Source organism: Lygodium microphyllum, chromosome 15 (genome assembly GCF_053477565.2).
Source record: "Lygodium microphyllum isolate KBCC chromosome 15, Lygodium_microphyllum_v1.1.10, whole genome shotgun sequence".
NCBI classification, from domain to species: domain Eukaryota; kingdom Viridiplantae; phylum Streptophyta; class Polypodiopsida; order Schizaeales; family Lygodiaceae; genus Lygodium; species Lygodium microphyllum.
This window is the reverse complement of record NC_141149.1, coordinates 26,242,611-26,254,453: the sequence shown is the minus strand read 5'-3', so window position 1 is coordinate 26,254,453 and position 11,843 is coordinate 26,242,611.

Genomic DNA, 11,843 nt, shown 5'->3' with positions numbered 1-11,843 from the left:
GGACTCTTTTATGTTGAGTCACTTGACAACAATTCCACATCCATCCCCATAAATGTCATGACACAAATCCAAACAAAGGAGACTGATATCTCATTACTTGAACTTAGTAACCTAGAGCCAACAAAGGAGAAGAAATAGGAGTAAGGCAAAAGTAACACTTAAAACAGAGAGTGTGACCACCTTAACAAAGGAAAGGTAGGTCACTAATGCAAAAGCAAAAACGTCTACTCCTAAGACGAGGCAGAAGGAAAGTGCTAAGGTTGGAGAGTACCCTGACCCCAACTAGCATCTAAAGGTTATGGAGGATAAGGTCATGGAATGGATAAAGGAAGCATAAGCTCACTTGTGAGATGCTAAATCTATCATTGAGGATGAGATCAATGAACTCTCAACCATGAGTCCACCTCTCGCATGTACTCGAGAGTAAGAAAGGCAACATCACCACATGCACAGTTGCATAGGCAGAGCATGGATGCCATGAATAGATGGGCCACCCAAGGGCATTGGTAGGAAGCCTATGAAGTAGAGGAAGAAAAGACGGTTGGCAATTTGCTAACCACACTAATATCAACTCCTATGACATTATCATTGGGAGAATCTCTTAGGCAAAACCTCGCACTATGGCAAGGGTTAAAGCAAAGGGTAGACCAAATTGATAAGCATGAACTGCAAGACTTGCTTGATCATGATGCTGCAACACATATACCAAGCCTACTAACACTGAATCCAATGTCTAAGTCCCCACAAGTGAATTCCTTACCTATCATTTCCCTAGGAGATACTACATGAAAGGGGATAGTAAACATAGGAGCATGAGTTAGTGTACTTAGCCATGTAGTCCTGCAAGCAGGGAGAAACCCACTAGTAAAAACTGCACGATTCAATGTCACTCTAGAGAATGGAATGAAGGCTAGACCTTTCGAAGTCATGAAGGATTGGCCTTTAAAGATAGTGGAAATCTAATTCTTTGTGAACTTCATAGTCATGAAGGGAGTGGATTATGATATCATGCTAGGCAGATCTTGGATAAGGAATGCATGAGTGATAGAGGATTGGGATAATGGCCTGACATTTTTAGGCAATAGATTAGAAGTAGTTCAAGTAGGGATGGAAACTTGGAAAACCTCACTAATGGAACTAGCTACCATCTCTACCATGCTAAAGGGTGATTCAAAGGCTAGAAGCAAGTATGGACCTATAACAAAGTAAATTCCTTGTTCTAAGGATGAGCACGGCTGGATGCATATCTTGGCTCCCATTCTTGGAGGATGAGGATGAATATAAGCAAGCTGTAGACTCAGCTAGTAAACCCAACAACACCATAACTTCTAACCTACTTTGAATTCAAAGGTAGTTTTGCCAACAAATCATGCTAATGATTAGAAGTAGTGTTGAGATGACAAGCTCAACACATGCGGACATTGATGATGAACCGCTTGGTTAGATGGGTCCACACATCTACACTTAGCACGTCCGTGGTCATTATGACTCACACATGGCCATTGACTCATTACTTATTATATTCAGGTTGTTACACCTATTTACAATTGGTATAGTTATAGCGCCAGTCGACTAGTGTAGTCGGTTATGCATTGTTTGACTTAGTAGGCCACTTTCCTTTATGTTGTATCTTATCTATACTTTGTGTACATTGTAAAGTGTGTGGAAGAAGAAGAAGAAACCAACAAGAAAACGTTTTGGCCTCCATCTCTCTTCTTGTCTCTTGAGTGAGCTTCTCCTTATGCATTCTGTGTGTGTTCGGCGCAACATCTTGCACAAGTCCCCCAACCACGGGATTCTTGACATGGTATCAGAGCCGCACCACTGAGAGAGGCTGATTTTGAAGGTTGAAGCGAAGGAGAAGAAGCAAGGTTCGAGCAAGCAAGCCATGGGTAAGAAGCTCTCCCATCCTTCCACTTTTTCTCTTGGATAGTGCCTATGGAGGCACTGGAAGCAGGGCAGAGCAAAAATCTCAGATTGCAGTGAGATTTGGTGTGCGCGAAGAGCGCTGTGTATTCTGTAGATAAGCCATTTAGGGATTAACTGCAGTTATTTTGGGCATCTGATGCCGTTTCAAGCCCCATTTTAGAGTCGTAAGGTTGCAGACAGCAATTTCAGGATACACTGTGACTTTGACTCTATTGACCGAAAGTGGGTACGTAGGTTACAGATTTCAGATCTGTAAGTTCAAAGGTGTTCACCAGCAAGTAAACACAAGATTTATCTACAAACTAGTTGCAGATTGCATGTATTGTTGAGCAGACAGTGAAAAAGACTGTCTGGTGTATTGCTGTGCACTATAGGTCGAGGGTTGTAGAAGGTTTCCTTGCTGTTTGGTATTATTTTTGTGATAATGGCAGAGAATAGTGGAAGCCCCATCATTGAGAAGCTCGACAAGAATAACTACCCTTCATGGAAGTTCCGTGTCACGAACTTCTTTATTGGAAAAGGCCTCTATGAGTTTGTTTCAGGTGAAGAAAAGGAGTCGGAGGTGAGTGATTCTCCAACTACACAAGAGACAAAGGCACGGAAGGAATGGAATGCAAAAGATAAAAAGTTTATGTATTGGTTGTCTACAGTAATTGACAATAATATGCTGGGACAATAATATGTATTGGTTGTCTACAGTAATAGGCCCTGTTTTAGAGCCGCAAGGTTGCGGACAGCAGTTTCAGGGTACACTGTGATTTCAGCTATTTTGACTGAAAGTGGATGCACATGTTAAAGATTGCGAATCTGTAATTCTTGAGGTGTTTCCAGAAAGCCAACATAAGGTTTATCTGCAAACAGGTTGCAGATTGCATGTATTGTTGAGCAAACAGTGAAAAAGGCTGTCCGGTGTATTGCTGTGTACTACAGGTCAAGGGTTGCAGAAGATTTGCTTGTTGTTTGGTATTAGTTTTGTGATAATGGCAGAGAACATTGGAAGCTCCATCATTGAGAAGCTTGACAAGAACAACTACCCTTCATGGAAGTTCCGTGTCACGAACTTCCTTATTGGAAAAGGCCTCTACGAGTTTGTTTTAGGTGAAGAAAAGAAGCCGAAGGTGAGTGAACCTCCAACTGCAGAAGAGACAAAGGCACGGAAGGAATGGAATGCAAAATATAAAAAGGTCATGTATTGGTTGTTTGCAATAATTAACAATAATATGTTGGGACATATTAGAAATGCAGAGAATTCATATGCAGCTTGGACCATACTTGAAAGTATGTTTTTCGTAAATACAAAGGCACGAAAGATTCAACTAAAGCAAGAGTTGAATACATTGAAGAAAGGAAAGATGTCTATCAATGAGTATGCACTGAAGGTAAGGAGCATTGCAGATGCCTTGGCAGCGATTGATGCAATGCCTGATGATGATGATTTGATATCGTCTATCTTGGGTGGACTTAACAATGAAAAGGCTTGGAAGTCTTTTGTAATTTCCGTATATGTTAGAAAGCCATTTCCAGATTTCGATGAGTTGGTTTTCCTTATGATCACTAAAGAGATCAACATGCAGAGTGAGACATCTGAAAAAAGTGGTGAACAGGTCCAAGCTTTCTACTCCAATTCAGGAAGGGGACATGGCAGGTTCTCTTCAAGAGGTCGTGGTAGTGACAACCAGCAAAACAGATTGAATCAGCAATTTGGCGATATGCAGGTTTCAGGAGGTTGTGGTAACTTTAGAGGCAGGGGGAGCTTTAGAGAAAGAGGTGGATGGCAGAATAGAGGTTCTAACAACTCTGGTATTGTGTGCCACTACTGTGGCAAAACAGGTCATATTGCAGCTTAATGTTATGCTAAGAAAGATGATATCCGCAGTGGTAAGTTACAGCAAGGAAACTATGCATCGTCTTCACGACAAAATGAAGATAAAAATGAATGTCTGTTTGTTATGCAGCATATGCTGAATGTTGTTATATGAAAGGGAACACATGATGATATTTGGTATGTTGATTCAGGTGCATCCAATCATATGACTAGCCATGCAGAATGGTTTGGAGAGATGCATGATTTGCAAAATGCTAGTTATGTGTAGATGGGTGATGATTCATGCCACCCAATTTCACACATTGGAAAAGTTCCCTTGTCCTTGCATGATGGTAAGACAAAGAGTCTTTCACATGTATTACATATGCCATCTATTACAAAGAACTTGGTGTCAGTCGGTCAGATGGTAGAGCAAGAGCCGCAAGTCAGATTTAATGCAAAGGGCTGCTTTATAGAAGACTTCAATGACAAGTGCAAGTTAGTTGCAAAGGGAAGTAGAGTTGGACGTATGTTTACTCTGGATGCTGGAATTCCTACTATGAATGCTGCTATGTATGCTAAAGGAAAAGGTGTTGTTGCAGACATTGAAATTTGGCACAAACGCATTGGACATGCAAATATACAAAGGCTGAAATTAATGCAGTCCAAAGGGTTGGTTATAGGTTTGTCTACATTTAGAGTTGCAGAATTTCATAAGGTATGCGAAGCATGTCAGTTTGGTAAGCAGGCAAGACAACCCTTTTCACATGACAGAGATGTAAGCAGAAATATCCTTGATGTTGTGCATACAGACATTTGGGGGCCTACACAAAATGTATCTCTTGGAGGCAGTTCATACTTTGTCACATTCATTGATGATTGTTCTAGAAAGCTGTGGGTATATTTTGTGAAGGAAAAGAGTGAAGCATTTGAGCACTTTAGAACTTTCAATGCTGCGGTTGAAAGAGAAACAGGCTTGAAAGTAAAGTGCTTGAGGTCAGATGGAGGGGGAGAGTACCTCTCGAATGAGTTCAGTGATTTTCTGAGGTCTCATGGGATAAAGAGACAGTTCACATGCAGATATACCCCACAACAAAATGGGGTTGCAGAAAGGAAAAACAGGCATATTGTAGAAGTTGCACGTGCCTTGATGGCTGAAAAGAATATGCCTAAGCATTTTTGGTCTAAGGCTGTTCATACCGCTGTTTATATTATGAACAGAATTCCCACAGCTGCAGTCCATGGGATGACTCCCCAAGAATGTTTTACAGGTAAGAAGCCTGATGTCTCACACTTGAAAGTATTTGGCTGCATTGTGTATGTTCATGTGCCAGATGAGTTGCGGAAGAAATTGGATCCAAAGGCTGAAAAGTGTGTCTTTATTGGATACTCTTTAGAGCAGAAAGGGTATCGCTGTTACAACCCTATCACATGTAAGTTTAGAGTGAGCAGGGATGTCATCTTTGATGAAATGAGCAGTTGGTATGCATCTAGTGGTGATGCATCGGATGATGATGATGATCATGACACTCATGTTCAGGCTGAAAAGCAAGAATCACGGACTCTTAATGGACCAGAGACATCATCTGATAGTCCTTGGTCTGGGAGACTAAGGAGTACCTCTACATCTTCAGGTGCATCTAGTAGCACTACACGTAAAGACAAAGGAAAGAATAAAGTGTCAGAAGGCATTGATGCAGTTCTTGATGGAGACTCCAGTGGCTCAGAGAGCTTGGATGATGAGCTTGGCATTCCTTCAGTGAGGACTCCAGGTGTGCAGAGAGCACGCGTTAATGCAAAGACTCCATTGAGTGATCCAGTGGTGCGCAGGTCTAGCAGGGTGAGAGACCCTGTTAAAAGATTTGGTTTTGAAGGTTATGCAGCTCACCATTATGCTTATATGGTGAAACTAGTTGAGGATGTTGAGCCCACTTATTTTGGGGATGCTGTTGGTCATACTCATTGGGATGCAGCAATGGAGGAGGAGATGGCTGCATTAGAGGCCAATAAGACTTGGGATCTAGTATCATTGCCGAAGGGCAAGAAAGCTATTGGATGTAATTGGGTTTATAAGATTAAGCGCAATGCAGATGGTTCTATTAGGAGGTACAAAGCTAGGCTGGTTGCAAAAGGCTATGCCCAGACATATGGCATAGATTATGATGAAACCTTTAGTCCAGTTGCTAGGATGGCAACAGTCAAATGTATGATTGCTTTGGCAGCAACCAAAGGTTGGAGGTTGCAGCAAATGGATGTGAAGAATGCCTTCTTGCATGGTGATTTGCAGGAAGAAGTGTATATGGATCAGCCAGCAGGTTATGAAGATTTAGAGCATTCCACGTATGTGTGCAGGTTGAAGAAGGCGCTCTATGGGCTCAAGCAAGCACCTAGAGCATGGTTTGACAAGATCAGAGAGTATCTTGTCAATATTGGCTTTTATGTTTCTGATGCTGATCACTCACTTTATGCGAGAAAGGGAGATGCAAGTTTGGTCATCATAGTCATCTATGTGGATGACTTGATTATCACAGGTGATAGTGATAGTGGGATTGCTGAAGTCAAGGACTTTTTGAAGAAGAAGTTTGAGATGAAGAATATGGCTTGGATATGTTGTCCAAGTATGGTATGACTGCATGCAAACCACTTTCAGTCCCGTTGGAGCAGAATGTAAAGTTGAGTGCTGATGTTGGGGATGAGATAGAAGACCCTACTACGTTCAGGAGGATAGTGGGGAGTTTGATCTACATGACCATTACAAGGCCAAACTTGAGCTACGCTGTTGGTCTTGTGAGTCAGTTTATGCAAGTACCTAGAAAGCCACATTTGGATGTAGTTAGATGAATATTGAGATATGTGAAGTCCACATTACATTATGGACTTTTCTATGAGGCAGGTACAGATGTACAGGTGTTTGGATACACAGATGCAGATTGGGCTGGTAGTATTTCTGATAGAAGATCTACCAGCGGATACATGTTCTCTCTTGGTAGTGCAGCAGTTGCTTGGAGCAGCAAAAAGCAATCTGCAGTTGCTTTGTCGAGTACAGAGGCTGAGTATAGAGGTGCTGCTATTGCAGCATATGAGGTAGTATGGTTGCAAAAGTTATTGGCTGATTTAGATGTGCAGGTGGAAGGTCCAGTTGTCATTTATTGTGACAACATGAGCAGTATATAGTTGGCCAAGAACCCTGTGTTCCATGCCAGGATAAAACATATTGAGGTACACTACCATTTTGTGAGAGAGAAGGTACTAGCAGGTGAGATTGAACCTTGTGTTCCATGCCAGGACAAAACATATTGAGGTACACTACCACTTTGTGAGAGAGAAGGAACTAGCAGGTGCGATTGACTTGGTGTATGTCAGCACACAGGATTAGATAGCTGACATATTCACAAAGGCGTTGGGTACAGAGAAGCTTCAAAAGTTTCGAAGCTTACTTGGAGTTGCAGAGATGCAGTTGAGCTTGAGGGGGAGTGTTGAGATGACAAGCTCAACACATGCGGATATTGATGATTGGGCATCCCTACCCTCTGAGCTACTTCTCCCCATATCTATACTCTCTCATGGCTCTATTGTGACCTCTTCTCTATGTTTATGCAACCTTGATTAACAAAGTGAATTACTTACACCCTCCTTTCCCTTGGCACAATAGAAGAGGTAGAGATTGAATATGCCCCATTACCCAGCGTACCAGTGGCAACCCTCAAGTTTTGTAGAGTTACAGGCAAATGGGATTGAAACATGTGGATTTGTGGGTTGATGGGGGAATCTACCCAATTGACCCCTTAAACAATAGACCTTCAACTTTCTTAGGAATCACAAATTTGCTGAAGTATATGTGCGAGGGTGAAAATGGGTTACTTGGTTATACTAGGCGGCTCAATGATCAGGCGTTCAAAGTATTTACAACTTGCCAAGCAACCATAAAAAATTTCTATGATGTGATTGCTGCACATCAACTTCATATACAATAGCTCATAGGATAAGTGGCACAACTGCATGACACTGTAATTCAACAAAACAATCAAATTATTTCAATGCAGGACACTATCCATGACATTGGTATCTCATATGAGGAGGCAAAGGCACAATTGGAAGACTTGAGAAAGATCAACATTAAGCTAATGCAAGAGCGCAAACGAAAGAAGAAGCCAATCAATGAGTTAATTGTGAATAGTGGCTAATGGAAGCGACATATCAAAGCATGCAAGGTAGCTCAAAAAGAGAACCTAGGTGAGGATGAGGTTGGATCGTATATTAGTAGATTGCTTAAGGCGCAAGTACACTAGAAAACGCTTTGAGCAATCATAAGTTTAAGGCTGTGAAGGAAAAGGTGATTGAGTGCACATTAAAAGATGTGTCAAATGGGTTCTCAGCTGTGGATGCACAATCTATTTGTGACAGGGCTGGCATTAGCACAACGACTTACTCAAAGATATTCAAAGGTGTGAAGGTTGGGTTTGGTCGTATGTGCTGAAGAGAAATAGAATACTGCCTCTTTCTCAACCTTCAAAGTTAATAGAGGCTCGATGCCCACTTAATACAAAGGTTTTGGAGTTGATAGAAGATCCCATGCATGTTCAATGTGTGGAAACACTAAAGGTTGGGACCAAAAATGCATATGAGGTGAAGTTCACAGAACTCAATAATTACTATTTAGATTTGAACAAGGTGCAGTCGGCAATGGTAATGTAATACAATATGTCTGTTGAGGAATGTAATGGTAAATTGCAGTTTGTAATAAAATTAGATGAAAGTGAGGTCATCAAAGGAGTAAAGCTTGAAAAAGTTAGTGTAACTCTGATGAATAGAGCTTTACAATTCGACAAGAACAACCCAGGGAACTTTAGTGTTCAATCTGAGTGCCATGTGTGGTGGCTCATTGCATTTTAAGTTCCTAAGGAAACATTTGAGATGTTGCAACTATTATTTATGCACACAACCCAAGCATTATCGACCATTAGGAACATGGTGAGATGCTCTATGTTGAAGGGTATGGTCAATACTTGGTTGAATGGCATCTTGCAGGAGACTTGAAACTTTAAAATGCATGTGTGGAATCTCCAATGGTGCAAATACAAAGAATCCATGCCTATATTGCTTGACAGAGAGGGTGGAAGGAAAGGACGGAAAGAAGAACTGGCGAAAGGTGACAAGTGCTACACCGACGCACAATAGAGAAGATCCCAGCCCATATTCAACATTCCCTTGGATCGTATTCACATTTGTTCATTGCATGTTTTTGTCAGAATCATGGAGAAACTTGTATATGAATACATTTGCTTTGCTTACTGCTACGCGTTGAATTATGTTAATGTATGTGAATGCGTCATTCACGTACCACACATTATCGTCACACGTATACAAACCACACATTTATTTAATAAATGTTTATTTGTAGGGACAAATTAAAGTATCTTATATTCATCAAGAAAAATACATGTGATGGTTGTTAGTAATGGTAGATACAAAAAGCCGATAGCCAACAAGAACTCTCAATTGTTCCTTGGATTTTTCATCGGTGGAGAGGAGGGGCCAGCTTCCGATGGAAATATAAGTTCCTTCTTTGCTTCAAAAATGATGCGCTCCCCCTTCAGCTCTTTCTTAGGAGAAGCAGATCCGACACTTTAGTGAGGTCGCCTAATGTCGCAAGTACACACATTGCTCCACCCTGCGCTTGATCAAACAAGTAAAGAAGCTTTGACCGCTTGATTAGCACCACCTTCTCCAAGCTAGATGTCACAAGTATCACTCGAAAGGGTCCAAACTTGGTCAAAGCTCGAATTTTCATGATTATTTCTTGCCCTTCCGATGAGCAGTTCTTGTGGAAGACCACCAAATCTGAAACAAGGTTATCGATATACTCCTTAAGAGATGAATCCTTGCGTCGATCCTCATGTCAAGCTTCTCCTTGCCTTGATGCAAACTTATCTATATATAGTATGTCTTGAATGACAAAGTCAAATCAAACAATATATTTAGCAACTAACCTAGAGTTATCAAAAAGTGATGAAACTTGATAGTAGGGTGCGTCGGGTCCCCCCAGAAGCCAGACTTTGGATAGGGCAGCTGCAGGCATAATTTTTGGCCAAGATTTCACTGGTGGACTCCGAGGGACCCGAGGCCCGACCATCAAGTTTCATTGCATAAAAATATATGGTAGTTAGAAATCTCTTCTTCTCTAGATCATCTTGTATCTTCATTTCCTCGTGTGTCAAGGAGGCACCTCTTTGGGCAGAGAGATCTACAAACTCCTTGGTTGGAAGCTAGGGCCTTGGTCCGAACAAAGCTGTAGTGCTTCAAATTTAACATCGGGCACAAGGTAATCTTCTTCAACTGAGATAATATATTCTTGTGCTGGTATGATTGCACTCACAGTGTCTAAGCTTGTGCCATCATATCTTCCAATCTCTGCCATTGTTGGATGCACATCCATGTAATCATAATCGGTCAAGTCTTCCATTGAATCCCTGACTAGGATAGAAAACAACTCTTCTTCCTTCATTTCCAAGTATTTCAGTACATATGATAGAAGTAAGTATTGTACACCATCTACTTCAATGGGTGTCAAGGAGGCAAGGTTGGGTTTGTCGACTTGTGGCTATTCTGAAGAAGACGTCACCATGCGAGCCAACCCTTGCTCTGTCACCACTCGATGTTCCTCTTCAATATTTATGAGCTCTTCAATCGGTTTTTCTCTCATATATGTGATAGAAACAACTTGTGGAGTTGTATCTTCATCGCTCTTCTCCTCTAGGGGTGTATCCAATGCAAGGAGGTAAATTGCCAATGCGCAATCACACTCTAGGAGATCCAAAGGTGATGTACCTGCTGCACTTCCCATGGGAACAGTGCATACTCTATGTGAAGGATCCACATGGGCCAGACACCTATTCACCACTTTTTGGTGATTCTTCCCTGCCTGAAATACCATGAGCTGTTCCAGAGGCACCCAAGTCATGTCGGATCTCTCGATGGAGTATGTGCATGTAGCAATGGTGCTCACAAAGTCTTCCGAAACCTGAAGGGGGGGATCTAGCGATGAGAGCACACTTTCAAGGTTGAAGTTCTTAGAGAAAACCTGGAATATCTTGTCACCCTGGTTGGCAAAGATAGTCTCGTGGATCCACTCATCAAAGTGTGCGTGAGCATCCATCGTAGCAGGTAGGAGGGATGTGGTGGATATAAAGAGATGAAGAGAGAAAGTGTGAAATGAAACAATGAAACAAGAACTAAACTAGTTCTACCTTAAAAACCTTAAGTTTTAAACCATTAAGGGTTATTCGCATACAATATTTAGTTATGGCTTTACTCTTTGTAAAGTCTATATGCATATGTAAATGTGTTGATGTGAAAAGTGTATAACAAGTGTATGATTTTGCATAAATAACATAATTTTTAAATATTCCAAGTTTGTAAGTGACAATATTCTATTGGCCAAAAAAATCAAAAAATTTACAAGTGTTGGATATTACAACTTGTGGTGTTGGGATTTTTAGGGAGACTCTACAATTTCTAAAATATGTGGAGCCACACACTTTCCGCTGGTAACAGTATCCTCAACTCAACTTCGAATTTTCCTACCATCTAGTTTAAAATAGAAGCTGACAGGTGGATTCTTCATTAACATTGTAATTCCCTGGCGCATTATACTCAAGGGCCAATCATCCTCCATTTGCAACACTTGGGGCTCGCGGCCCTCACAAATGACAGTAACATCCACAGTTGCACTTTCACGCATGTCTTGATCAACGCACAACCATTTACCCTTGAGTATCCTCCATCTACGATACTTGAACACTAGGCATAAAGTTTGTCGTGCGACAAAGTACCTGTAATTGGAAAGGAAAGTTAGCCGATTCATCCCAAAGTAAGATAATAGACAACTAAGAGAGAAAATTTTTACCTGAAACCCATGTCCCTTCTTGTGGCTCGACACTCCACTGTGTCAGGATTGTGAGTTATTTTTTATGTCCAAGTTTTGCCTAGAATCCATGTTACATAATCCTCTGATGTATTTTTTATGATGTACATGCTTTTGGTACGTCTCAAACCCTTACATTCCTTGAACATGTGTGCAAAAATTACAATTGATATGAACCAGCTTAGA